Source organism: Papio anubis, chromosome 9 (assembly GCF_008728515.1).
Source record: "Papio anubis isolate 15944 chromosome 9, Panubis1.0, whole genome shotgun sequence".
Taxonomy (NCBI): domain Eukaryota; kingdom Metazoa; phylum Chordata; class Mammalia; order Primates; family Cercopithecidae; genus Papio; species Papio anubis.
The window spans coordinates 86585525-86612379 of record NC_044984.1 but is presented as its reverse complement, the minus strand read 5'-3'; the positions used below and the strand labels follow the sequence as shown (position 1 = coordinate 86612379).

At 38.8% G+C, this 26855-nt stretch overlaps 1 long non-coding RNA gene across 1 annotated transcript; it reads right to left on the bottom strand.

Annotated features, from left to right (window-relative positions):
- Positions 1-9417: 9417 nt before the first annotated feature.
- On the bottom strand, positions 9418-25499 carry LOC110740734. The gene is made up of 2 exons (XR_002515770.2): positions 24663-25499; positions 9418-9859 (listed from the first exon to the last, which is right to left on the bottom strand). It is a non-coding gene; the product is annotated as an uncharacterized LOC110740734 (long non-coding RNA).
- Between the last annotated feature and the right edge of the window lie 1356 nt (positions 25500-26855).

The following is a 26855-nucleotide window of genomic DNA, read 5'->3' as shown; positions in this document are numbered from 1 at the left end:
GCCATCTTTAAAATTCTTTAAAATAGATAGCTTCTCAGGGTTCAAAGTAAAATAAAAATGAAAAAAAAGTATAAAAAAATTAAAAATTTAAAAACGCTATAGAAGATATGTACCCTACTTCCTAAATAATGTATATATGCAAATGGATTTGTATATGTACAAATAGATTCACATTTCCCTTCCCCAGTCTCCCTTCCCTCGACAGCCAAATCTATTCCTCTATTCTCTTTATTCCTTTTTGTTTGTAGAGACAGAGTCTGACTATGTTGCCCAGGTTAATCTCAAACTCCTGGCTTCAAGTAATCCTCCTGCCTTACAAAGTGCTGGGATTAGGAGCGTCAGTCACCACACCTGGACCCCCACACTCTCTTTAGACTCTGACTCACCGTCTCTTGGGTTGGAAAGAGATGGGGGCTGGGGTGGCAGTTGTCCTTGTCCCCTTTGTGTCAGGCTGGCTTCTGAATGTCTTGCTTCAATGCTGTCACTCTCTACAGACAGACTCACTGATCCTTCTCATTTTAGGGGTTTGTGTGTCAATCACTATGGAGGAAACAATAGCAGAGGGAGTCCACAAATAACAATAGGGCAGTTACAAAGCTTAATTCTTAAAAGGTCCTCACTCCCTTGCTGCGAAGGTTATAGAAAAAAATCCTTGGAAGGCTGCTGCCTGACTTTTTCCTTTCAAGGTGGATCTCTTCTGATTAGCTTATTGGTTGAATTGAGCTCAGTGTTTTGAAAATTATCCTGGGGACAGATTCATCCAAGTAGGTAATTTGCATCTCTGAGCTCCTGTGGACTCGGTAGTCACAATCTAATGACTCTGGTTTCAGTCAAACTTGGATATTTTCTCACTTTGATGGCTACACAAATATCTCTGATTTTTTCTTAAGAAATAGGCAAGTGTCATGATTTTCTTACAAAATAAAGCCAATAATTGTTAAGAACCTTGTAAATGCACTGGAAAGGAGGTTATGTTTAAGGAAAGGATTGCTTCGTTCAAAAACACTTATTGCTTAACTACCTAAAGTGAAAGCCTGCAGACTGGGAAAACAAAAATAATTAGCAAAAAGGTTGAGCACAGTGGTTCATGCCTATAATCCCAGCACTTTGGGAGGCCAGGGCAGTAGGATTGCTTGAACCCAAGAGTTCAAGACTAGACTGGGCAACATAATGAGCCCCTATCTGTACCAAAAAAAGCAAGAAATTAGCCAGGTGTGGTGGTGCACACCTGTAGTCCCAGCTACTCGGGAGACTGAAGTGGGAGAATCACTTGAGCCTGGGAGGTCAAGGCTGCAGTGAGCTGTGATCTTGCCACTGTACTCTGCCTGGGTGACAGAGCTAGACCTTGTCTCAAAACGAAAGAAAGAAAGAGAGAAAGAGAGAAAAAGAGAAAGGGAAAGAGAAGAGAGAAGGAGTAGGAGAGAGAGAAAGAAAGAAAGAGAGAGAGAGAGAGAAAGAAAGAAAGGAAAGAAAGAAAGAAGAAGGAAAAGAAGAAAGGAAGAAAGGAAGGAAAGAAGAAAGAAGGAAAGAAAAAAGAAAGAAAAGAAAGAAAGAAAGAAAGAAAGAAAGAAAGAAAGAAAGAAAGAAAGAAAGACTGAAAGAAAGAAAGAAAGAAAGAAAGAAAGAAAATTAAAGCTGCCCAAGTTGGCAGAGGTGGTATGAGCCTGTAGTACTTGCTACTCTGGAGGCTGAGGAGGGAGGACCCCTTGAGTTCAGGAGTTTGAGTCCAGCTTGGGCAACATAGCAAAACCTCCATCTCTAAAAATAAATAAATAAACATAAAATGAAAATTTTAGAAAAATTGCCATTTAGAAGCATACAACCAAGGTTTTCACTGTTGGTTTTTTAGCTTTACCATCTTAGAAGATTGGTTGGTTTTTCTCTCAACCAATTTTATTGTTTTGCAGTCTGAGAATTTCTTTAGATTTATGGGATCATTTTGAGTTCCAAAACAAGCTGCTCACTGCTCTAAGTCTTATACCTTGTTTTCATCACTGTTTAGTCTCTTTTCCCCCACAAGTCCCCCATTTAGGGGTGCCAGGTTTGCCAATAAAAACCACAGGGCACCCAGGTAAATTTGAATTCCAGATAAGCAGTGAATAGTTTTTTCATATAGGTGTGTCCCAAATGTCGCTTAAAACACAGTTAAGAATTATAATTGTTTGTATACTAAAAATTATTTGTTGTTTGTTTGAGATTCTAATTTAACTGAGCATCCTGTATTTTATCTGGCAAACCTACTCTCATCTTAATTCACCTTCATAAAATATGTTAGCCCTTAAATTTAGTGGTGTCCACAAATTTAAAGAGCATCTTCTTTATTCTATAAACCTAGTCAAGAGGGGAAATGCTAAATCCTCCATAGAAACCACTCCCTGCCGGGCGGCATTTATTTATTCCCCCTCTGACATTGACCCTTTTAGCTGAACAGGACATGTCAGCCATTGCTACTTCCATGTAATACTTGTCACATTTGAAGGATGTTTGTTTTTTCCCCTTTCTCACTGATTTGAATTTTGGATTTTGTCTTTGAATAAAACAAATGCTACAGGTCTAGCTCATCACCTATTCTGAATCTAGGTCTGCCTTCTATTTCAGTGAAGAAATTAAATGAGGATAATGTGGGTAGTTATCGGGTGCAGACTCTTCAGGTTCTATGGCAATAATGCATGAAAGACTGGTCTACAAATCATTAAAACCCTAAGTTTCAACCTTCTACACTAGAAAGCAAAGAATGGTTGATTTGCATGTCATTTCTGTTGTTTTACCTGCTGAAAATCTGATAAGATTTAGAATGTGTAAAGTGAAGTCTGGAAAACGGATTTCGGATTCGCCCCTCTCTGGCTGAAAGCAGCTCTTATGAGCTTAACTGATATCATAGTTCTCATGGGGAGAGAGGTGAATACCAAAAATGTAATTGCTTTAATGAAATGCTCTTATAAATATACTATCATGCCGACTGATATCATTTTATCCTAAATGCTATTGTAATTAAAATGTTGTCACTAATATCCAAAATCAGCAATTTCTAAAGTAGTGTAATATTACAGCTGCTTTAAAAATGTGCTTGTAGACTAGCAAAATGTTAGAGTCTACTTTCAAAGGCTTTCTTCTGGGACCCCATTTATTTTTGCTTATAACTTTAGTAGTATTATTACTTCTCACTGTTGCAAACTGGTTTTCTACAGCATTCTTTTTTTTTTTTTTTTTGGGTAGAGATGGGGTCTCACTATGTTGCCCAGGCTAGTCTAGAATTCCTAAGCTAAAGTAACAGATATTGCAAATTCTAGAAAACCCACCCCTGGTGTCGATAAAGAAATCAGTTATGGACCTGGCATGGGAATGTATAGGGATATGAGCTATAAACTAGACGAACGTTCCCCAAGAGCAGAATCTATTTTTTTAAATAAAGACTTAAATAAAGTCTTGCTATGTCACCTAAGCTGCTATTAAACTCCTAGCCTCAATCAATCTTCCTGCCTCGGCCTTCCAAAGTGTTGGGATTACAGGTGTGAGCCACTACGCCCAGCCAAAACCAGAATCTAAAATAGGAGCATGGTTTGCACCATGCATATGCCACTTTCTAAGGAAACACTCCGACTCTACAGTTTGAAATTTGTGGCCGGGCGTGGTGGCTCACACCCCTAATGCCAGCACTTTGGGAGGCCAAGGCGGGCGGATCGCCTGAGGTTGGGAGTTTGAGGCCAGCCTGGCCAGCATGGTAAAACCCTGTCTCTACTAAAAATAAAAAAATTAGCCAGGCGTGGTGTCAGGCACCGGTAATCCCAGCTACCAGGGAAGCTGAGAAAGGAGAATCGCTTCAGCCTGGGAGGCAGAAGTTGCAGTGAGCCGAGATGGTGCCATTGACACTCCAGCCTGGGCAACAGAGAGAGACTCCGTCAGAAAGAAAGAAAGAAAAGGAAGGAAGGAAGGAGGGAAGGAGGGAAGGAAGAAAGGAGGAAAGGAGGAAAGGGGGAAAGGAAGGAAGGAGGGAAGGAGGGAAGGAGGGAAGGAGGGAAGGAGGGAAGGAAGGAAGGAATTTGCATGTGACTTCTTTGAGGTCAAGAGAGCAGAGAACTTGCAAACAGCTGAGAGCCTAAAAGCCGGTAAACACATCAGGGCACATAAGCCTCAGGGTAGTCCAGTGTAGAATTTGCATGTCTTAGGCTTGAGGCCTCAAGGACCTTGTAACTGTGGTTAAGAAACGTCCCTGCCCTCAACCTCACATCTGCTACTCAGAACAAGTTATTACCTTCAGTTATTTCTGACTTAGGACTGTCTGTGGGTGGATCTGTCCTGTTTTTATTATGTCTGCTGGTTCTGATGATCTCATTACTTTGTTAATTAAATTTTTAGCTTATTTTAATCTCCCTTTAATAATTCACTTTTAGCAGCGGGGAAGAGGAAGCAGCACCTCAGAGAATAGTGTCCATCCCAGAGGTAGCTCTGCAGGCTTCCTTCCTGTGCTTCAAATTGTATCTTCTTGCCAGGCCTGGTAGACAGCCTTAAAGACACAGGTTAAATATATTCATCTAGAGAATTTAGGAAGACCACAGGCTACATTACTCTTCTGAGGAAAAATGTAAATAGCCCTAAAGCCTCCCAAAATTGCCAGAAAAGAGAACCCCAGAGGCTGCTCATAATGTATCAAAGGCTAGGACCAGCAATTGCTATTGCCCTTGCTATACTCTTTCTGCTCCCTGCTCCCTCGTCAATGAATTTCATTTGGGAATTACCTCTTCATATTCACTGCCTGTTTCTCTACTTGGGTGTACATGGATATGAATGCATGTCATATGTTTAAAATTGGTTTTTCTTTGTTGTTTATCATTTTGGCTTATAACACTAGCTCCCTATTTGATCTCTTCAGGCAGAGGATAGAATCTGAAAAGAGTCTTCTAAAATATGATAATCTGGCCAGGTGAGGTGGCTTACGCCTGTAATCTCAACACTTTGGGAGACCACAGTGGGTAGATTGCTTGAGCACAGGAGTTCTAGACTAGCCTAGGCAACACGGTGAAACCCTGTCTGTATCAAAAAAACAAAATGAAAACAAAAATTAGCCAGTCGTGGTGGCATGCACCTATAGTCCAAGCTTCTTGGGGGGGCTGAGGCAGGAGAATCGCTTGAGCCTGGGAGGTCGAGGCTGCTGTGAGACAACATTGAGATCATGCCACTCCAGCCTGGGTGGCAGAGTGAGACCTAGTCTCAAAGAAGAAAAAAAAAGATGTGATTATATACTTGTAACCTATTCTCTGGACACTGACTCTTAGCTGAATGAGAAATTCAAAAGATGCCAGCTCTTCTGTCTAATTAAGGATATTTACTATTTTAAACTACTAAAAATATATTTTCCTAGTTTGTCATTCATGTTTTCCTTGTTCATTCTGATTTTTTTAGTGGCCAGAAGTTTACAAACTTAATGAAGTCAAATCCGTGCTCCTTATTAATGTGTATTTCCACGTCAGTTTCTTGTACTTCCTGCTTTAAAAATAATTAGGTGTAAATATAAATTTAACAGTAAGCAACTAAATATAAAAACAGTTTAAAATAACTATAGTAGCGCAAACTTATACAGTGCTTCATGGTGTTTAGCAGTATGATAATGGAGTAACAGAGTGCGGAGCATGCCTGTCGGATCCCTACCATATGCCAGCTATGCAGATCTGATGCTCTCTGTAGAATGCTCTACGGACATTCCCTGTCCTCTTCCCTTTCCTTTCCTGAAAAGTCAGTCCTAAAGAAGTTAAGTAGAGTTAAGCATGGTAGGCATGAGCTTCAGGGGAAGGCCGTGGGTGACAGGGGAGTTGGAGTGCTCCAGAGGGGATGTCAGAGCCCAAGTGGAAGGAAAAGGACAAGTATCTGCTTTCACTTAATATTTGTAATTGTTAACTCAAGGTCCTTACATCTGGAATATTCTTATCAAGATGTTAATTATTTAATAAGAATCCTTAATTATTTAGGATTATATTGGTTACAAGGGATAATAAGTTAAACACTACCTTAAGAAAAATTAGAAAAGGAACTTATTGGCAGATTATTGGGGTCTCATAGAATCTAAGGGGAAGGTGAATAACCTAGTCACAAGAAGGGCCAGCCTACAGGACAGGATAATGCTCTGGAACAACTCAAGCCAGGAGCTTAAATATCTCTAAGGTATTCTCTATACCGTTTATCTCCTTTTCTCTTTGTTCTCTCTCTCTACGTATTCTTTACATAGTAGGAAAAAATGGCTGCCAATGGTATCAGGATTTTACTTGCAGAGCATACAGCTATAGGACAGAGACCACCTTGATCTCCAGTGTTTCCAGATCTAAAACTCCCAGGGAATAATTCACTGGCTCTGCTTAGGTACCCATCATGACTACTGCTGTAGCCATGGATGGAAGTAGGAGGAAAGAAAATGAGGGAGTATTTGAGGGATTTCCAGGAAGGGAGGTACTATGTGGATAAGTCGTAACTACCTATTACTTAGGCCTTCTTTGTTTATCTCCATCTCTGAGATGGGTAATTTGGGGATAAAGGTGATCACTCCTGCTTTAAACTTTTTCTGACTTGGCTGGTCTGAGTGCATGGTGTCTACAACTAATTGATCACAACTAGTTACAGATTTATTTGTTCCTCCTCCACTTCCACTGCTTCACTTGGCTAGCCTAAAACACAAACAAACAAACAAACCCTTATTCTGACTTAACACCACTCTGCAAATGACTCTACACTCAGCTCGGATGATGAGCTCAGAAAGATGACATTTACAAGACAGAGTTTCTCAGTTTGTATGTTGTCTTCTGTGTTCCATGCAGTCTGTAACTATTTACTTCATCTAGAAAAGGCCCACCCATAATCTGAGCAAGCAGGAAATAGGATTTTGATTTGGTTTTTTATTTGCTAAGGAGTGCTATGCAACAATGAAAAGCTTAGCAGTCAATTGCTACAAGGTTTTACTTGCTTCAAAACCTTACTTTTTAATACTATTTTCAAGCAACACAGAAATGTACTAATAAGTACTTTTGTAAAGAATATTTGAGCAGAAAAAAAACAAAGATGATTACAAGAGGCCCTGAGCCTAGCAATTATGGTCAATAATTCATGTTTGGGGGCCCATTACTAATGGTATAGAGGCGTAAATTCCTCTTGATCTAATTTTCCCTTGAAATCACTGTTCTTTGCAGTAAAAAAAAAAAAAAAAATTACACTGAGGTTTACCAATAAATTGTCATAGAGTATATTCATACTTTAATATGCACCCTTTAATATCTCTCTATTCTCACTAGGGTTTTTCTATTACAGTATTTTAGAAATCATATTCATATCTCTGCAACTTGCTTTTTTAACTTAAATGTATCATATTTATTCTTCTAAGACTTGGTCAATGTACACAGATATAATAATTTTTATTAGCTATATGGGATTACTATAGTATGAATGATTCATTCACATTATCATTCTCTTATTGATAGACATTTGGGTTATTTCCAGTTTGGGGCCATTATTTTTAAATGCTGCAATAAACATATACCCTTAACACATATGTATAGGAACATATGTGTTTAGTTTATATGTTTTTATATATTGAGTTTTTCTATAAAAACTGACTTTTTCTATAAAATTTATATTAAAGAAATTATCAAAAGTGGGATGTCAAAGCATAGCATATTTTTAATTGATAAATTCTACCAAATACTTTCCAAGAAGATTATAGCTAATTATACTTTCATAAACAAAGTATGATATTTCCATTTCCCATAACGATATGAGCACCAGACATTATTAATCTTTTACTATCCATCAATCTGATAATAAATGGCATATTGTATTGTTTTGTGTTTTCCTGACTACTACTAAGATTGCATGCTTACTATATTTATTATCCACTCTTTTCTCTAATAAATTGCCTATTATTTTATTCTGCCTATTTTTCTTTTGTTTAATTATCATTTTCAATTTGTAGTTCTTTATGTGAAGATATTATTATACCTTAATTTTTATTTCATCTATATTTAATATTACTATTAATTCCTTGTTTCTCACATGTGTCACCAATGTTCCTTTTTCTGTCTAGCTTTTTTTTTTTTTACAGTCCAGAGGTCTTGGATTTTTTTTTTTTTTTAACACCTACTATGCCATGAATTCATAGGGAAGAGGTTCCAGCAGTTCCAGCAGCTCAGGCTTTTTTCCCATTGGTTCTCACAAAGTCTGCTTCTCTGGGTGGAGCAGGCTGGCACTTCAGTTGAACCCAGGTACCATTCTCTTTGGCTTCTTTCTTTTTCTGATCATTTTCCTTCAAGCATTTCAGGAAGCCATCTCAGCTCTTAGATGCTTAATGTGCTCAATACCCACCTTAATTCTCTTGGCAGGAATCTTGCCCTTAACTTGTTTGTTTACAACAATGCCAGCAGCATGCTGGGGAACAAGGTAGATTCTTTCAGCTTCCCCATGGTAACACTTGTGGGGCATTCCTTTTTGAACAGTACCCACTCCTTTGATGTCTACAATATCACCTTTCTTACAGATTTGCATGTATGTGGCCAAAGGAACAACTTTTCTAAAAGGCGTAAAAATCACATATGGGGTGCCTCTCATCTTTCCTGTTGTGTTTGTCGTTTTGGCGAATTACTGGTTCCTGCCCAAAGGACTGTCTAGCATTTCTATATTGTCTTTTTAATGATGCTTTTTATTATAAACAAACATCTAGTTTTGCTTTGTTTTTCACAGATGTTTTAATCTTTTCCTTTATGAATTCTTGTCTTCCTGAATGACTTAGAAAGTTTTTCCACCCATCCTCACTGCCATAGACTGAATGTATTCCCCACCAAATTCAAATTCATATCTTGAAACTCTAATCCCCAATGTGTTGCTATTTTTAGGTGGGGCCTTTGGGAGGTGATTAAGTCATGAGAGTGGAGCCTTCATGAATAGAATTAATGCCCTTATAAAAGAGATCCCAGAGAGATTCCTTGCCCCTTCCATTATGTGAGGCTATAACAAGAAGATGGCCCTCTGTGAATCAGAAATCAGGCTTTCACAGACACCAGATCTGCTGGTGCTTTGATCTTGGACTTCCCAGTCTCCAGAACTGTGGGAAATAAGTGTTTGTTGTTTATAGGTTACCCCGTTTATGGTATCTGTTACAGCACCACAAACAAAGAAAGTCACACTTGTAAATCTACACGTTTCCTGATTTTTCTTTTATTGGTCTTTATTTTAGTAATGCAATTCAAATAGGATTTGTTTTATATACAATGTAGCAATCTAACTTTCTTTCATCTAGAAAGTCAATACTCAGGATTATAAAAAGTAAATAACTATCCACTTCTCTAAAAATACCCCTCAGAGGAGTACCCCCTTGATGTGTTGCCTTAAACTTTTTCTATGTATATATAATCCTTTGATACACACACACACACACACAAATACTATATGTACAGCATGATCTATATTTATTTATTTTTCTCCAGTTTGTTTTCTTTAAAGACCTTAAAATGCTGGAAAGAACTCCAAATCAGTTGGTATACTCTACCTCATTCTTTTAAAAGGCATAATAACATCATATCTTAAAATCTGACAAACTTCACTCATTAAGGCATAACCAGTTTACTACTCCCAGCTGAAGAAATCCCCAAGGTAAAATCTTCTCTGCCCCAGCTCTCCAAATCTTGTTCTGAACAGTGGTCCCACATCTCTGAGGAGTTCTTTACTTAGTTCCCCTGGGACAGAGTCACAGTATCAGCCTTTATCTTTAAAAAGGGCAGCCTTCTAATTGCCACCTTCAATCAATCAGCTCCCAAGTCTCTCAACATTCTGAACTAGCTTTCTTTTCTATGTGTTGTAGGTCTGGCTTCTTCATTTAATATTCTGCCTGCAAAAGAAAGAACATTTGGAACAGCGCTATTCTGCTACTGACCTTTTTGGTACTTTTAAATCTATAGGGGATGAGGGGGAAATGCAGTTAAAAATAACCCAAGACTCCTTCTGCAATATTTATAGATCTCTCATCAGTCTTTGATTCCATAGACAGGTACCACTTAGCCAGGCCATATGATTTTGATATTGATTCAAGATTTTTAATCTTCCATCAGAGCTTTTACTGCCACAGAATTTCAGAGTTCATTCATTCCTCAAATATTTATTGATGCCACTATTTACCAAGCACTATATTAAGTGCTGTGAATGTACTGGTGAACAAAACAGTCTCAGTGCTGGGTAGTTATGTACTTCTTTGAGCAAATTCTAATTCTAAATGTGATTGAAATCATTCTTTGTCTTTAATTCTCCTTCGAAGCATTTACACTAACATGATGCAGATTTTTGTGTTTTGTATGCTTTTCTGCCATAAAAAACATCAAGTTCAACGCTGTTCCTTATCTAAAGAGAAGATTTTTATGCTGTAGGTATCATCATGACACTTTTTAAACAACTTTTGTCTAAATAGTTTAGCATCTTTTTAACAAAACCAGTATTGTTTCTATGGGTGAAAAGTCATTTGGTATTCAAGAAATATTTATTGAGTCCCTAGTGAATATAGGTACTGTTCTAGGATTCAGGCCTAGGATGTGTGTGTGTGTGTGTGTGTGTGTGTGTGTCATAGAGCTTTTTAGCAGTGTCAGAGTATAAACTTTTTCTCTGAACAATATTTTTATAATGTACTAATTAAAATACATTGGATTACAAAGGACACTGATTGACCTATACCTTGATTAATAAGGTTAATTTCTTAAAGCCCTGCTTTTAAGTAACCTCTTTAAACAAAACAAAATAAACTTCATTCATTTTAATGAGAAAGTTTTTTATGTAGTACATCTTAACCTAAGATTCCCAAATAATTTTCAAAAAATTATATACATATTTCATATGTCTCCATACATGTTTATAATAAAAGTACATCTGTGTAAGTAATAATAAAGAATTTGAAAGTAATCAAGCATAGTAATCCAACAAATAATTTTTGTACTCAGTGAAGGAGAAAGAGATGACTTGATAGTGGGTGATGGACGTGCGGGAAAGAAGTGAGAAAATCTGGATTTAGAAAGCTCCTTCTTTTTGCACTATTTTTCTTATGAATTTTTTAATATTTTGAAGAATCTTATTACCGAGGTCAGTTTTGCTTAAAATAAGCTTTAAACATCATTTTTCAGGCACAAAAAAGCAAAGCACAAACAATGTACATACACCGAATGGAAATAGTGCATGCACACACAGACCAAAGGGTTATAAGAGATGAAGATGCTACATCTTCATATCTTGCTTGGTGTTCACAAGCAAAACAAACATGTCTGGGATTATCCAAATAGGGGATTCCATTTAATTTTTTTTTCCTGTGATATTTTGACTAGAAACTCTGCTGAGTGACTTGGTGACTGTGTTCATACCTGGAATCATAATGTTCACACAATTTCTCTTAGTGTGTATATTTAATGTATTTGGGTTAAAAAGTCTTTATGCTGGGAATTAAAAGGAGTTTTACCAATAGTGATATGACTTTTCAAGAGCTGTATTGCTGAAAGGTCATTAATTAAACATTCGCCTTGTGAAGTACACCTCATTAACATCTTATTCTATTCACAAAATGGGTATCCTTTCATCCAGTTGGGATAAAAACAAAACCAAAAACAACAAAAAAGAAACTAACAACAACAACAAGAAAAAACATTGACCAAAACAGACACAAATCCTTGCCTCTAAAGAGCTTATAAACTTCAGAATCTACATGGATGATAATTCTGTTCATGAGGTCAATTTGTTCAGCTCACAAAAGGTGCGTTTTGTCCTTAATTAATACTGGCAATCCCATCACAATGCAGTACTGCTCAAAACTAAAGCCCTAAGGGAGTAAAGTTATCCTGTTAAAAGTGTTTTTGCTTAGATGGTTACTCTGGCCTCCAAAATCTTCTATCATGATCATCTCTTTTTCCCCCGCTTTTTAAATCCCCATACCTAGAGGACAATAGTGATCATTTCTTTGATGCTTGTTGATCTAGATGAGGGATAGACAAAGTATTGCCCAAGAGCTAAATCTGCTCTCTTCTGTTTTTGTAAATAAACCTTTACTGGAACACAGCCAAACTTGAATTGTCTATAGCTGCTTCCACACTATAACAGCAGAGTTGATGATACCACAGAAATACAAATGCAAATGCACAGAACTAGGATGACCACTTTCACCATTCTTATTAAATACAGTACTGGAAGTCCTTATCAGAGTAATCAGGCAAGAGAAAAATATAAAAGGTATGCATATTGGAAAAGACGAAGTCAAATTGGAAGTCAAATTATCCCTGTTTGCTGAAGATATGATCTTTTATCTAGAAAATCCTAAAGACCTCACCAAAACACTATTAGATTTGATAAATGAATTGAGTAAAGTTTCGGGATACAAAATTAATGTACAGAAATCAGTAGTGTTTCTGTACACCAATAATGATCTAGCCAAGGACCACATCAAGAAGGCAATCCTATTTACAATAGCTACAAAAATAAAAAATAAATGAATATATTTATTCATATAGAGAGGTGAAAAATCTCTATAAGAGGAACTATGAAACACGGATAAAAGAAATCATAGATGACACAAACAAATGGAAAAACATCCCACGCTCATGGATTGGAACAATCAACGTTGATAAAGTGACCATACTGTCCAAGGCAATCTACAGATTCACCTCAATCCTCATCAAATTACCAAAGTTGTTTTCCAGAGAATGAGGGGGAAAAAAAAAAAGAAAACAAAAAAAAAAAAAAAAAAACTTCTAAAATTCATATAGAACCAAAAGAGAGCCTAAATAGCCAAAGCAGCCCTAAGAAAAAAGAATGAAGCTGGAGGTATCACATTACCTAACTTTAAATTATACCAAAGGACTATAGAGTAACTCAAACAGCATGGTATTGGTATAAAAACAGACACATACATCAATGGAACAGAATAGAGAACCCAGAAATAAGGCCACATACCTATAAACAACTGATTTTCAACAAAGTCAACGAGAATATACACTGGAGAAAGGACACCCATAGTGCTGAGAAAATTGGATAGCCATATTCAGAATGAAACTGGATTCATACCTCTCATCATATACAAAAATTAACTTAAGATGGACTAAAGACATAAACATAAGACCTGAAACTATAAAAATCCTAGAAGAAAATATAGGAAAAACTATTTTGGACATTAGCCTAGGCAAAGAATGTATGACCAAGTCCTCGAAAGCAAATACAACAAACAAAAATAGACAAACAGGATTCTGTTAAACTAAAAAGCTTAAAAGAAATAATCAACAGAGTAAAGAGACAACCTTCAGAATGGGAAAAAATATTTGCAAACTATGGATCTGACAAAAAGCTAATGTCCAGAATCTACAAGGTATTCAAAGAGCTCAACAAGGAAAAACCAAATAATTCCATTAAAAACTCGGTAAAGGTTGGGTGCAGTGGCTCATGTCTGTAGTCATAGCACTTTGGGAGGCCTAGGTGGGAGGATCCCTTGAGCCCAGGAGTTTGAGACCAGCCTGGGCAACATAGGAAGACCCCATCTCTACAAAAAAAAAAAAATGCAAAAAATTAGCCAGGCATTGTGGCATGCACCTGTAGTCCCAGCCACTTGAGAGGCTAAGGAAGAAGGATCACTTGAGCCTAGGAGGTTGAGGCTGCAGTGAGCCGAGATCTTGCCACTGCACTGGGTGACAGAGCAAGACCCTGTCTCAAAAAAAAAAAGTGCTGTGCACAGTAGCTCACGCCTATAATCCCAGTGCTTTGGGAGGCCGAGGCGAGTGGATCATCTGAGGTCAGGAGTTCAAGACCAGCTTGGCCAACATGGTGAAACCCCATCTCTCTACTAAAAATACAAGTTAGCCAGGCATGGTGGTGGGCACTTGTAGTCTCAGCTATTCAAGAGGCTGAAAGGCAGGAGAATTGCTTAAACCAGGGAGGCAGAGGTGGCAGTGAGCCAAAATTGTGCCACTGCATTCCAGCCTAGGGGATAGAATGAGACTCCACCTCAAAAAAAAAAAAAAAAAGTAGGCAAAAGAAAAAGACATGAACAGGGAGAGGGAGAACATCAGGATAAATAGCTAATGCATGCTGGGCTTAATACCTGGGTGATAGGATGATCTGTGCAGCAAACCACCATAGCATACGTTTACCTATGTAACAAACCTGCATATCCTGCAAATGTATCCTGGAACTTAAAATAAAATTAAATTAAAAAAAGAGACATGAATAGACAATTTTCAAAAAAGACAAACAAGTGGCCAATAAACATATATAAAAAAAGCTCAATATCACTAATCATCAGAGAAATGCAAATTAAAACCACAATGAGGTATCATTTTTCACCAGTCAGAATGGCTATTATTGAAAAGTCAAAAAGCAACAGATGTTGGCAAGGACTTGGCGGAAAGGGAATGCTTATACACTGTTGGTGGGAATGTAAATGTGTGCAACATTTATGGGAAACAGCATGGAGATTCCTCAAACAACTAAAAATAAAACATTTAGTTTGGTAATCCTACTACTAAGTAGGCACCCAAAAGGAAAGAAAGTATTACATCAAAAAGATATCTTCACTCATATGTTTTTTCTAGCACTATTCACAACAGCAAAGATATGGAATCAACCTACATGTCCATAAGTGAATGAATAAAGAAAATGTGGCATATATACTATGGAATGTGACTCAACCATAAAAAGAATGAAATCATGTCTTTTGCAGCAATGTGGGTGAAACTGGAGTTCATTATCCTCAGTGAAATTGCTCAGAAATAGGAAGTCAAATACCACATGTTCTCATTTATCAGTAGGAGCTGAACAATGGGTGCACATGGACATATAGAGTGGAATACTAGACACTGGAGACTCCAAAAGGTAGGAGGGCTGAAAAATTACCTGTTGGGTACAATGTTGACTATTCAGGTGATGGACACACTGAAAGCCCAGACTTCACCATTACGCAGTATCTGCACGTAAGAAATCTGTGTTATACCCTCTAGATATATAAACATTGATGAAATTTAAATGGAAAAAAATTTACAGAATTGAGTAGTTGTGACAAAGCTCCTCTGGCCCACAAAGTCAAAAAGTATGTACTACCTAGCCCTTTATAGAACAAGTTTTGACCATTACTGATCTCGATTTCTGGGGCTTCAAGTACAGTGTTATTGAATATTTGAGCAGATCTAAAGGGATGCAGTCTTGCATTCTTAAGGGATCCAGCCTTACCTACAGAGCTCATATCTCTCCTGAAAAGCAAATAAGGAGCAGATCTTTACCTTCACATTTTCATAATATTAGAATGCTTTGCCCCCATTGCTTAATGAATGTTTTTGTTTGTTTGTTTTGAGACAGAGTCTTGCACTGTCGCCCAGCCTGGAGTGTAGTAGCACAGTCTCGGCTCACTGCAACCTCTGTCTCCCGGGTTGAAGAGATTCTCCTGCCTCAGCCTCCTGAGTAGCTGGGATTACAGGCGTCCGCCACCACACCCAGCTAATTTTTTATTTTTACTGGAGACAGGATTTCATCATGTTGGCCAGGCCGGTTTCAAACTCCTGACCTCAAGTGATCTGCCCGCCTCAGCCTCCCAAAGTGCTGGGATTACAGGCATGAGCCACCATGCCCCACCCAGTGAGTGTAACTTTTAACAGGCAAATCTGATCATGTCATTGCTTGGTTTAAAACTCTTGGGTAACATCTTCCTCATTCTTTGGATATGATGAATATCTTAAATACAATCACAAGGTGCTTCAGATTCTGACCTCGCATAGTTTTCCAGCCTTATCTTTGGTGTCTCTCGTTTCATTCTCTTCACTAGGAGATCAAACACTTCCACTCTGAACATACCTCTGTCCCCTTTGAACACTTGTTTTCTTAGTCTGAACAGCAGCTCTTATTCTGCCACCCTCCATCCAGGTTAATTCCAACACATCCTTCAGTAAAAGTCACTGTTTTAGGAAAGACTTCTGTGGCGTCCCTCTGCCCTGTCCCTATCTAGGTTAGACTTTCATAGCTTCTCTATTTTTCTTCCACAGCAGTTTTCAGAATAGCAAATATCTACTTGTTTATGCTATTTCCTTAGTTTTGTGTTTCTACTAGATTCCATAAAGTGTAGGACAGATTTTTTTCTGTAAGTGGATGTAGCTCCAGTGCTTAGCAAGTACCTGATACAGAGCAGACAGTCAAATTCATGGAATGAATTTATGAACAATTAGAACACTTACACATCAGACATTTTGCAGTAAATTTGTACTCGGTAGTTATTGGGAGTCAAATTAAGAGTGAGTGACCTGGGCCGGGCATGGTGGCTCACGCCTGTAATCGCAGCACTTTGGGAGGCTGAGGCGGGTAGATCACTTAAGGTCAGGAGTTTGAGACCAGCCTGACCAACATAATGAAACTCCGTCTCTACTAAAAATACAAAAAATTAGCCAGGCACCTAATTAGGTGCGCACCTGTAGTCCCAGCTACTTGGGAGGCTGAGAGAGGAGAATTGAACCTGGGAGGCAGAAGTTGCAGTGAGCCGAGATTGCACCACTGCACTCCAGCCTGGGTGACAGAGCGAGACTCCATCACACACACAAAAAAAGGTGCGCAACCTGAAGCATGAATGTCTTACAAAATTATGTGAAGTTGTTCCTTCTATCAAGATCTAATTAAGAAGTGATCCACTAACTTGAGCGTAATGCTAATATTTTTTTTTTGATAGCCTTTTTTCTTTTTTTTTTTTTTAAAGAAAGCAATATACTTTATTGCATTTCTTTTTTCTTAATTGATACCAGGAAGCTCAAAAATAAATTTATTGTTTATTTATAGCAATGCTCTCCAAACCCACATTTCTGGTAAAATTTCTTCCTATCTTATTTACACAGCTTATTAGCCTTTTTTTTAATTTTTAAATCTGTTGAGTATTTGCTTCATAGCCTGGGCAACATGGTGAAACCCCATTTCTACTAAAAATACATAAATTAGCTGGGCATGATGGCATATGCCTGTAGTCTCAGCTACTTGGGGGGCTCAGGTAGGAGGATCAAAAAAGTATTTGCTTCATATCAAGTCTCTTCAAGTTTGTTTTTTGTTTTTGTTTTAGATATAAGATCTCACTATGTCATCCAGGCTGGTCTCAAATTCCTGGACTCAAGCAATCCTCCTGCCTCAGCCTCCCAAAGTGCTGGGACTACAGGGTGAGCCACCGCACCCAGTCACATAAGCCACATAATTGCATCTTGACTCTGTTTAAGACTCATTCTTCTCATCAGAGTAAGTCCAGAAAAGCATATAAATAGCACTTCTTTGGCTATATCTGAACAATTGGTAAGGATGGAAGCTACAGCTGGTCTCAGAGGTTCTAAGGGTCCTGATTGAAATTCTATGACTGTCTTGCTCATGGGGGAGAGGAAAGGGGTAGGTGTGATGTCCTAGAAGTTAATAGTTTTTTTTTTTTAAGTTAGCAAAATAAACTGAAGCCAGTTATCCACTGCTTACGAAATGTAAATAGCATATTAATATACTGTGGCAGCAACTTGGCAACACTACTTTCTGTGCCAGACCTGCAGGGTGTAGCCTTACGTGTGTGCATCCAGTTTGAGGCTAGGACCTCCTAGGCCACTTCTTGCTTCTCTGGTAGGCTGGTTTTTAAGTTACTCCTCCTGCCTCCTTAAGTACATCAGGCTGGGGAGAGGAGGTGAACTAAGAGTTCATCAGTTTAGGAGGTGGGGGAATTTAATCATACGTTTGCCTTTTCTTTAGATAATTAAACAATGAGTGTTTATGAAATCAAGAAAAATGGTTTTCCCCCCAGAGTTTTCTTTTCAAAGACTTCTCTGTGCATTCTGGCTAATTTAAAAAGAACCCCATAGGGTGCTTATTTTTGCACACATATATTGCCAGAGTAGTTCCTGTTTTGGTTTAAATGTGTTCCTTCTTTTTAGCCAGATGAAAGAGAACTTTCTCTAAAAAGAACTTGTCTGCTGATCATGTTTGTTAGAATGAGCCTAAATAAAGTTTCTGTTAAGAGCTTAACTGTTTAGTTAAATCCTCTTGGCTAAATTATCTGGCGAATATTTGTCCTTGGATGATGTAACCACAGTCCGCTCATTACTCTCTTTCCAATCTGAAATGTGTGTCTCTCCCTCTCCTGAGGACTACCAGGAAGTGAGTGTCTTGAATAAGCAGCTTTCCCTCTCATTCAGCTAACCTATTCCTTGTGCAGTTGGATGTTGGGGTGTGGGTGTGGGTATATGAAATATGCTAGGCACCACAAGTGAGCACGATCAATCCTGCATCAGGTAAGGGGCTAGGAGGGGACTGCCTAGGTTAAGCCATAGAGAAATGACATCTTGAAGGCGTTAGATAAGAGAGAAGAATGTTTGAAAGGGAAAGGCCATGGAAAGAAGTAGAAATACCCTTCAAAAGTCTGTGGAGCCTGGCATGCAACTATAAAATTAAGCTTTCCTGATAGATAGTTTTCCTCAGGGGAAAATTCTGGGAAGATACAACTGCAAAATAGGTAAGTACATCAATAGTGAGTTATTGATACATGATAAACATGGATGATTCTCAAAAACATTGTGCTAAGCAAAATAAGTCAGACACAAGAGACCACTTACTGTACGACTTTATTTATAAGAAATTTCCAGAATAAGCAAATCTATAGAGACAGAAAATAGACTAGCAGTTTCCTGGGGGTGGGGTGGAGGAGGAGGTGGACAGTGGCAGGGCAGGGGGCAGGAGGCTGGGGGCAAGTTGAAATTGTATCAGAGGTTATGAAAATGTTCTGAAACTGATTATAGTAATGGTGCATAACTCAGTAAATTAACTAAAAATCCCTGAATTGTACACTTGAATGGGAGGATTTTATAATATGTAAAATATATCTCAATAAAGCTCCTTAAAAAAAAGGCAAGATCGTCATCTGTTCAAAGGGACTAAGGATAGAACTTTTTGAGTATAAAGATAGAAGTTCTCTTAACTATTACAATCTCCCATCATCTAAATAGTGTACAGTCAGCTTTGTTTCTACAAGGGAGAAAACCAAGAAAAGAACCATTCCTTGAGTACTCTAATGGTTTATCTTTTACTACTGTTTTGCTTTTTATATTTACTTGTGAAATAAGCAGTAGGGTCGGACATTAAAAACAAACAACAACAACAAAAAACACATGGCAACCATTCTTCGAGTTTGATGATTAGCATTACAGTTAAAATTCAAATTGGCTTTCAGAAGATAATGTTTTCTACATTTTGCTTGATGAAGGTTTAAATAAAAACCATGCAAATACGGAATGTTTTTAATACATGCTTTAATGCTAATAAAAGGATGCTTTGCTTTCATATTTTAGGGTCAAAGGGAAAACTTTCACTTTGCCCCCTGAAGGTTCACTGAAAATTTGACAACAGGTAAAACAGGAGAATAGGTATGCAAATTTATTAACACGCATGGGGCGGAAATCACAGAGTAATTACCATAATACCCAGTGTGGTACTGTTTCAGAAAAATTCTAAAACCATGTTTTCCTCTGCTTTTAAACCAACACAATAACAACCAACACAGAAGACTTCTGTGACCCCAAAATATGTGGGAATTTCTCTCCACCATCAACCAACCAATCACTTCTACAGGGAACACAAAAGGGTGTCCTTCAATTCAATTCCAGTACTATCTACCTGGAGATCGTGTCAGATCCTACATGTTGAGGGCTCAGACCCCAAAACTGCCCACCACCCCAAACACCAGTAGCAAGTTCAGGCCTCTGGAACTTCTTTTTCTTTCTTCCTTTCTTTCTTCTTCTTTTTTTTTTTTTCTTTTCTTTTCATTATCTAGTCATCAAGAAGCAGGCCTCTGGAACTTCTGGTCTACTGGCTTCAAGTTGAGATTCCCAAGACCTTCTATCTGGGCGGGTGAGGTATAGGGGAAGGGGCATGGAATTTCCATTCCCTCGTTGGGCCCACCACCCTCCAGGAAACTCCATATGTTCAGCTATCTGGAAGCTCTTTGAACCCTGTCCTTTTGAGTTTTTATGGTGTCCTCATTACATAAGCATGACTGATTAACCCATTGGTGAGCAAGTGGACTTTCAGCCCCTTTCCCCTCGATGGAAGTTGGAAGGTAGGGCTGAAAGTCCCAACCCTCTAATCATGCTTTTGGCTTTCAGGTGACCAGTCCCACCCTGAAGCGATCAGTCTAGTTTAGCATACAAAAAGAAAGAACTTTGGAGATTCCAAGGATTTTAGGGGTTGTATTCCAGGAAGCAGGAGGGAAACCAAATGTATATTTCAGAATATCACAGATTCAGATGCTTATATACCCTTTCTCAAGGGGAGATGGGAAATGTAGATAATTGTTCTGGTAGGTATTAACTCATTCGGGAGAATGGATAGGTTAGGGAGACTGTCTGAAGGCAGACACTATGGGAACGTGAGGAGTGGATCTGGGCAAAAACAACCATTGTCATATTTCACAGATAGAGTCCCCCAGGTAATTGCTTGGAGCTGCGCTCAGAAGAATAGATGAAAAATCTGTCTTAGCATAGTAACTTCAGCTTCTGCTCTTCTCTGGTGGTTGATCTTTCCTGGTTATTTGACCAGATTTCTTGGGAGGAAGTATTAAGACAACTGCATTTAAGCTTTCTTAGTCAGATAAGGAAATTCCAGAGTCTCTCCTGGTGCTTTGGGAAAGAGGATATGAGAGGCAGGGAGAAAGAAGAAAGGCCACAGAGATACTGTGGTTCTGAGGTTAATTTTTCAGAACTTTCAATTTTCAAAGCAGTCAGTATGGCGAAGTGTCATATTTTGGGGAATTGTTTTCTTTGACCCAACGACATTCAACCACATCAGACTGTGAACTCAGCTCTCCCTGGGTATCCTCAGAGAATTGGGTCCCCAACCTCCAAGGATACCAAAATTAAAAGATGCCCCACCCCAGTCCCCAGTATAAAATAGCATAGTATGTGCATACAACCTATGCACATCCTCTTGTATACAGTCATGCATTGCTTAAAGAAAGTTCTAAGAAACGTGTCAGTAGGCGATTTCATCATGTACCAACATCATCGAGTGTGTTTACACAAAGTTAGATGGTAGAGCCTGCTACACACCTAGGGCATATGGTATATGGCCTCTTCTCCTAGCCTACAAACTATACATCATGTTAAGGTACTGAATATTGTACACAATAGTAACACAATGGTATTCGTGTATCTAAACATACCTAAATGTATAAGAGGAACTGTAAAAATATGGTATTATAATTTTAGGGGAAGAATCTTCTTATAAGCGGCCTCTAATTAACTGAAATGTCACTATGCTCATGACTGTAATTTAAGTCATCTCAAGATTGCTTACAACACTTAATAAAATGTAAATGCTATGTAAAGAGTTGTTATACTGTATTTTAATTTTTTGTATTATTTTTATTGTTGTATTGTTATTTTTTATTGTTTCGTTTTTTCCCGAATATTTTCCTTTCCTTTTCTTTTTTTTTTGAGACAGGGTCTCCCTCTGTTGCCCAGGCTGGAGTGCAGTGGCACGATCTTGGTTCACTGTAACCTTTGCTTCCCAGTCTCAAGCCATCCTCCCGAACCTCAGCCTCCCAAGTAGCTGGGACTACCATGCCTAATGTTTATATTTTTTGTAGAGATGGGGTATCGCCATGTTGCCTAGGCTGGTCTCGAACTCCTAAGCTCAAGCGATCCTCCCACCTCAGTCTCCCAAAATGCGGGAATTACAGCTGTGAGCCACCGTGCCAGGGATTTTTCCAAATATTTTCAATCTATGGTTGGTTGAATTCCTGAGTGCAGAACTTGAGGATTCAGAAGGCCCACTATGTTATCTAGCTGAAGACTGCTTCTGCTTCACTTAGGGAAAATAAGTATTTATTAAGCAAATGGATAAGAGAACACAAAATAGTGGGGAGGCTCTCACTTTATCCTCATCCTCATCAGAAAAAACATGCAATTTGGCTGGGCATGGTGGCTCATGCCTGTAATCCCAGCACTTTGGGAGGCCGAGGCAGGCGGATCACTTGAGGTCAGGAGTTAGAGACCAGCCTGGCCAACAGGGTGAAACCCCCTCTCTACTAAAAATACAAAAATTTAATGCACTTAATTTAATGCATTAAATTCTAATTAGAATTAAATTAAATTAAGTACATTAGAATTTAATGCACTTAAATTCTAATCTACTTTGAGATTATATATTTGAGTTTCCATTAAAAAAAAAAAGTTGCTGTTTTGTCTTCTTCTTCTTCTTCTCCTTTTTTTTCTGAGACAGGTTCCCGCTTGTTGCCCAGGCTGGGGTGCAGTGGCACAATCATAGCTAACTGTAGCCTCAAATTCTCCTGCCTCAGCCTCCCAAGTAGCTAGGACTTACAGGCATGCACCACCAACCCCAGGTAAATTATTTATTTTTTGTAGACAGGGGGTTCTCACTGTGTTGCCCAGGGTGGTCTTGAATTCCTGGCCTCAAGCTATCCTCCTGCTGTGGCCTCTCGAAGGGCTGGAATGACAGGTGTGAGCCTCCACGCCCAGCCCTGCTGTTTTTCTTTGAAAATAAAAGAAAAACTAAAAATACAGTGTAGAATAAAGTAAAAATAAAGTATAGAATATGCCAACATTTGATTATGTGGGTATTCTACCAAGCTTCCTGAGTATTATCCCCTCTCTTGAGAGCAAAATGTGGACACCATTACTGGACAAGAGTATCTCTGGCTTGCTTAGTGTCTCAGAAACTGGGAAGAATGGAGTTTACCCAGACTATAGAACCTAAAGGAAGCAATTAACAACTCACTGAAAACTTAGTTCATTTTAAAGGCAGCTTTTACCTATTCAATTGATGTGCTAACGTTGTCTTTTAAGGAAAGAGATTTCTATTGGATACGATATATACCTGAAAAAAATGTGGGATTTTTCAGGTTTTTTTTTTTTTTTTGAGACGGAGTCTTGCTCTGTCGCCCAGGCTGGAGTGCGGTGGCACGATGTCGGCTCACTGCAAGCTCCGCCTCCTGGGATCACGCCATTCTCCTGCCTCAGCCTCCAGAGTAACTGGGACTACAGGCGCCCGCCACCACGCCCCGCTAATTTTTTAAATATTTTTAGTACAGACAGGGTTTCACTGTGTCAGCCAGGATGGTCTCAATCTCCTGACCTCGTGATCCACCCGCCTCGGCCTCCCAAAGTGCTGGGATTACAGGCGTGAGCCACCGCGCCCGGCTATCTACTGTTAAACCTTAAAATTGAAGAGGTCTTTGGCAGCTGGGAAGGTGCAGATAAACACTCAGTAACCCAGGGAGTTGCCTTCTGTGACAAAATAGAAGGTGAGAGCTTTAAAAAGAGATAGGCCAGGAGGTTCTGGCACCAGGAAGGAAAAGGTCTGGGGAGGAGCCCAGCTTTGAGAAATGGCCCTGCAGCTATGCAACAGAAAGTTGAGTGAGAATTCCTGGAGGCCACTGATCAGATTCAACAGTGACCGGGACACAAAACCATCCCTCCTGGCTGCCCTCCCACCTCCCCCACCGAACCCTCCAGGGCTCCCCTCAGTTGCTGGGTAAGAGAGACTGTGGAACTGACCAGGCCCCTGGTTCCTCTTGTCAATTTAGGCCAAAGGGGAAATGAAAAGTTGAAATGGTCTTAAATAGAAAGCACTTTTGCTACTTTCTCTTATCTGTACCTAGGGATAATTTTCATTCCAGTTAAATTATTTGGCAGATTAACATTTTAATATGTTCTTTGTTTCATTTTCCAGTGGGCCTTTTAATAAATGTAGCTGTATCTTCCAGTTTATGTCAGCTATGAGATGTCCCCTCAGCTGCCTTGAGTTTTGATTTTTTTTTTCTTCTACTATCTCTACTCATCTCCAGATGGCCTTCTAACTTTATCAGGTTTTCTTTCTCAAGGTCATTTTTAGGAAAGCCAGTATCAGGAACTCCCTTGAAAACCCTACCAGGTATTTAGAGCTCAAATTTTGTAGTCCACGACTGAGAGTTCAAATCTGGTTGTAAAACCTTGGGTAAATAACTTATTTTCTTTAAGAGTGTATTCTCATATGTTAAATGCTGTCAACTGTACTCGATTGAGTTTCTTAGAGAATTAAATGAGAAAGCATGGCAGGGTGCGGTGGCTCATGCCTGTAATTCCAGCACTTTGGGAGGCTGAGGTGAGTGAATCGCTTGAGCCCAGGAGTTTACAACCAACCTAGGCAACATGGTGAAACCCCGTCTCTACCAAAAAATACAAAAATTAGCCAGGCGTGGTGGCACGCGCCTGTAGTCCCAGCCACTCAAGAAGCTGAGTGGAAAGATGAGCTTGAGCCCAGGAGGCGGAGGTTGCAGTGAGCTGTGATCGCACCACCACACTCCAGCCTGGGCAACAGAGTGAGTCTCAAAAAAAAAACCAAAAAAACAAAAAAAAACAAAAACAAAAAAAAGCATGTAAAACACTTAGCACTGATGCATTGTTAATGATAAAATGATAATAACCTGCATTATTACTTTTGTTGTTAAGCAACGCTTCACTCCTTTTTCCTCCCACTCTCCAAACAATCTGAATAGCTTCCACAAGAAGAAACTGAGTTTTGTCTAAAATCATTATGTGTCACCCTCTGATTGCAAGTTCTTTTGTGTTTTCTGAATCGCAGTAGATCTAAACCCAGTGCAAATGTCTCAGCTTGTGTCCTTGGATACTTACGCAAGCAAAGCAAGTCAGGTGTTAGCGGGGAGGCAATTAAAAGTGGTCTCCTCCTTTCTGTGGGTAACCAAAAATAGATAAATAAGAGGCATAGGTCTCTAGTTGAAGACATAAACCCACAAGAAAAGCTAAATTATTTAAAGATAAATAAATCTGATCATATAATCTGCCTGCTAAAAATACTCTCAAGTACCCTATGCCTGCCTCCATTTACCAGTTTTGTCAACAATACTTATCCTCCTTGGTTTATACCTTTATGATACTCCAAGATCAGGCCCTTTCCTTTCCTCCAAGGAGAACTCATCTTGGATCACTTTCATTGGCTTAGCTGAGATTGTTCACTTTCGGGGCTTTCTTATTTTTCCTCTGCCCCGAAACACACAAATAAATAAATGCCCTGTTTCTACTTGCCATCAACACTCCATCAAGAACTCTCTCACTTGACTTTTTACTTATTGGTTGTGAGTTTTCTAGATACCTAGCACTCTATCTGGAAGTTGGTGCATAATAGGCACAACTTTAGTAACTGCAGCTAGCTGACTAGCAACAGGCAGGTTGCCTCTGGCTCGGTCTGGAAGGCCCTGGCCCTGAATGTGCCTTCAGGGAAAGGGCGGGTCCAACTGGGGAAACAATATCTAATAGTTGTGCTTTTATTTGTCGACTTATTTTAAAACCCAGGTTCATTTTTTTGAATTTGTTTTGACAGCATTCCTAAGATTTTTAATACTTTGATTAGAAATGTTCTAAGTTTTAGAAATTAATTAGACAGGCCTGGCGTGGTGGCCCACGCCTGTAATCCCTAAACTTTGGGAGGCCGAGGCGGGTGGCTCACCTGAGGTCAGGAGTTTGAGACCAGTCTGGCCAACATGGTGAAACACCATCTCTACTAAAAATACAAAATTTAGCCAGGTGTGGTGGTGCATGCCTGTAATCCCAGCTACTCAGGAGGCTAAGGCAGGAGAATCACTTGAACCCGGGAGTCGGTGGCTGCAGTGAGCTAAGATCGCACCACTGTACTCCAGCCTGGGTGACTGAGTGAGACTGTGTCTCAAAAAAAAAAAAAAAAAAAAAAAGGAAATTTCATAAATTACTATCAAATTGCATGATAATAACACAGTACTTGGAAGAGCCTTGGTAAACTTAGCATAACAACACAGAAAGCGCCTTTATAATTCAAAAAGTGTCAAGAAATACCTGCTTGTTTCCCAGATGGGAAGGGCCTGACAAAACTTCCAGAAAATGTGACTAAACGTATGTATATGTCAGGAATTGAAAACTATTAGTAATTAACATTCTGCACCATCTAAGACTTGTGTTTAAGACTAATGTTTATTTCCAGTTTTTTTCCTGAGTACTCTCTAGATTTCCCAGGTTAAAAATTGCTATAGTTTCTCAAATCAATTTGTCTCCTAATGGGATGATTTAAGGTGGGAAACACACATATACAATAAAAAAAAACTCAGGGCGGGAAGTAACTCTCCCTGAGTCTGTGGGTTAAACTTTCTGTTAACCCTGTTCAACTGGTTTTATAAGGCTTTCAGAAGGGGTCCTGCTGCTGCTAGTGCAGGCAGTTAAAAATAGTGTGGAGAACAAGGGCTTGGGAGAAGTCTGAGTCCAATCCTAGCATTTTGTTGATTTAATATTTCTGTGTTTTAGATGAGTCAATTTAAGCACATGACCGAGAGGCCAAGTTGGAGACCAGGTTTAGAAGAGAAAAACTTTCACTTGACTTCTAATTTGTACTCAGTGACACATGAACGACAATGTAAGTGAACGTAGGGAACTAAGGATGAGTCAGGTTAGGTGGGAGACCAGGAGTTCTTATTCTAATGTTACAGTAATTTCATGAATTTTCTTTTGCTTCTCTATCTTCTTTTTGAGTTGTAAAAGAGATTTCATGCCTTCAGTGAAATTATTATTTTTAAGCATAGTTCTATCTGAAAAGTTCTAGAAGAAAAAACCCACTATCTTTAATTTTTTCACACATAACTATTTAGTTATGTGTCCTAATGAAAAAATCTAGAAGTTATTTTTTCAAATCAAGTTTTACATATTTTTAAACAATAAAACGTTTTATCCTGTTTTATAATGTCATATTTTTGCTTCATTTCTATATCCTTTAGCTCAGTATTAAAAAGAAAAAAAAAAAACTCAAAGTGGTGTGTTTTGCAATATTGATGACCAACTAAGGTC